The sequence below is a fragment of the Heterodontus francisci genome, unplaced genomic scaffold (genome assembly GCF_036365525.1).
Source record: "Heterodontus francisci isolate sHetFra1 unplaced genomic scaffold, sHetFra1.hap1 HAP1_SCAFFOLD_1965, whole genome shotgun sequence".
Lineage (NCBI taxonomy): Eukaryota > Metazoa > Chordata > Chondrichthyes > Heterodontiformes > Heterodontidae > Heterodontus > Heterodontus francisci.
Window position 1 is genome coordinate 21,018 of NW_027141881.1, and position 2,650 is coordinate 23,667.

Below are 2,650 nucleotides of genomic sequence, written 5' to 3' on the forward strand. Positions count from 1 at the left end.
ACGAACCAGCTGAACAAAAATACCCTAATCAAGACCCGCAGTGGCAGCACAATAATATCGGCCATAGGGGCCAGATGAAAGACCTTAGAAATCTGATAGTAAAAGGCATTGTTGTAAACAAGTAGTTGAAGCCCCTGCAAAACATATGCCTTTACAGAGTTACCGCAGGCCCCTCTTATGGCACAAGCAGGCGACGTATTGAGTGCGACCCCTCTGGGTGTTGAAGGCTGTTTCTAGACAAATAGAGACCATTAAAGGCACCTAGGTGGGATCAAGGGATTGATTTTTAAAAATGTTTTGAAGAATCAAAAGGGGGGACTGTGAGAACAGAATTTAGATTTTAGAATTTTTAAGAACAGAATTACATGGGAACATTTAAGATGAAACAATTAATCAGTCATGTATTGCTAACAAGCTAGCTGACTTCATAACTTCAGGGCTGCAGAGGCAACTTGGCCTTGCAGCTGGTACAGCGAGAGAGAGAGAGAGCGAGACATTGTACTTCAACAGCACTCTTCTTATCACCCAGACATGACAATCCTAGGGAAAGGCTAGAATGAAAAACATACCGACCAGGCTAATACACGCCCCCTTGTTAGAGGGTGGCTCAGCCTACCCTGGAACAATTAATCAGTCATGTACTGCTAACAAGCTAGCTTCAGTGCTGTAGGGAGGGACAGCTTATCAGAAATGACTTCATAACTGTTAGAGGGTGGCTCAGCCTACCCTTCTGATTCAGCAGTGGCTGAGTTTTTTTATATTTGCTTTTATCTTATACTGTTTAAATGTTATTTGAGTAAATATATCCATATAATCCTAGTGAATATATATAATCATATATAAGTTGATCAGTAGAGAGAGAAGGTTATCATAGAATGATAAAAGGGGGGAATGTGGAAGTGAGCAGAAAGGCATGGCACTATGCTTAATGGGAAATATAGCCAAGTTAGGAATAGTAGCTTTGCTGAGCTTTGATTTTAAGTGGCAGAAACCACAATGAAATAGCTAAAAGGGATGGCCAGAGTGTGTGCAAGCTGTGGCAGCCACAGCACTTCAGACCAAGGAAGTCATTTTACCTCGAAGCTATAACAAGAAATAGTTAGGGGATTGGGAATCCAATGGGACTTCCATACCCCTTGGCACCCTCCCTCTTCAGGGCGGGTGGAAAGAATGAATCAGACCTTAAAGAAACACCTGTCCAAACTGATACTTGAAACAAGGTTACCCTGGACGAAATGTTTACATATCGCAATACTCAGAATTCGGACAGCCCCTAGAAAAGATGTGGGACTGTCCCCCTATGAAATGATATTCGGATATGGGAACCAGGGGCAAGATGCCAACCTTAGAAACTAAAGATTTGTTTCCAAAGAACTATATACTGGCGTTGTCTTCCTCATTGTCATTCCTCAGGAAGCAAGGCCTGTTAGCACAGACACCACCTCTCGAATTTGCAGTGCACAAGATCCAACCAGGAGATTGGGTTCTGGTGAAATCGTGGAAAGAGACTAAACTACAACTGAACTGGGAAAGACCATACCAGACTCTCCTAACCACTGAAACAGCCATAAGAACGGCAGAAAGAGGTTGGACCCACGACACAAGAATCAAGGGGCCGGTACAAACCCCGGCCGAGGAAGGAACTTGGACAACCGAATTAACAGAAGAACCATTGAAAATAAAGCTAAAAAGACTTTGAGTAACAAACTTTTTTTTAATATAACGGCGCGAGCGCGGAAATACTGTCTGTAATATTGTGTGCCTTCTTTCTTTCTTTTCAAAAGTAGCCAGGAAATAAAATGGGTTGGATGTTTTTGTATTACCCACTTCCAATTAGACAACAAGGTGTTTGGAGTAACAGTTAGAGAAGGGAAAAAGAAAGGTGAATTAAAATGTTGTTTTCAGGTAACAATAGATAAGACTGGTGAACCAGCTAACAAACTAAAAGGGACCTCTCATAACGATCCTAACATAGTAAAAATAATAGAGGTAAAAGACTTGAGAAAGACAATTGAGATAGAAACCGGTTACGGGGACACAAATGCCTGGGTAGAATGGATAAAATATACTGTAAAAAGTTTGAACAAAAACAATTGCTATGCTTGTGCATCTGGTAGACCGATAGCTCAAGTAGTACCTTTCCCGCTGGGGTGGGAGCGTGACCGAAAGGGCATGGAATGCATGTTAGCCCTATATCAGGATAAGACGGCTTGGGGAATTCAAACTTGCATATCCTTGTCAATAATGTTCCCTCCCCTAGAGAAAGAAGATTCAAGGACTCCCCCTTCATTTTTAGCCACCGGTGTGAATCACACATCATGCGTTCGTCGACACGGTGCGGAGCTAACCAGCAATATGGGAGAGTTGAAGTCATGCATAGAGACTGAGGACGTAACTGGAAGAGTCAGGGGAGGGAACTACTCATCATTGAATGATCCCAGAGCGGATTTATGGTGGTATTGTGGAGGAAAAATCCTGAGACAGACCCTACCCTCCCAGTGGAAGGGGATGTGCGCAATTGTTCAATTGGCAATACCATTCACCTTGGCATTTGAGAAACAAAAAATAATAACGAGGGAAAGGGGTAAAAGGGAAGCGATAGCGAACTCTTTTGACGACCAGGTATACATGGATTTCATAGGGGTCCCAA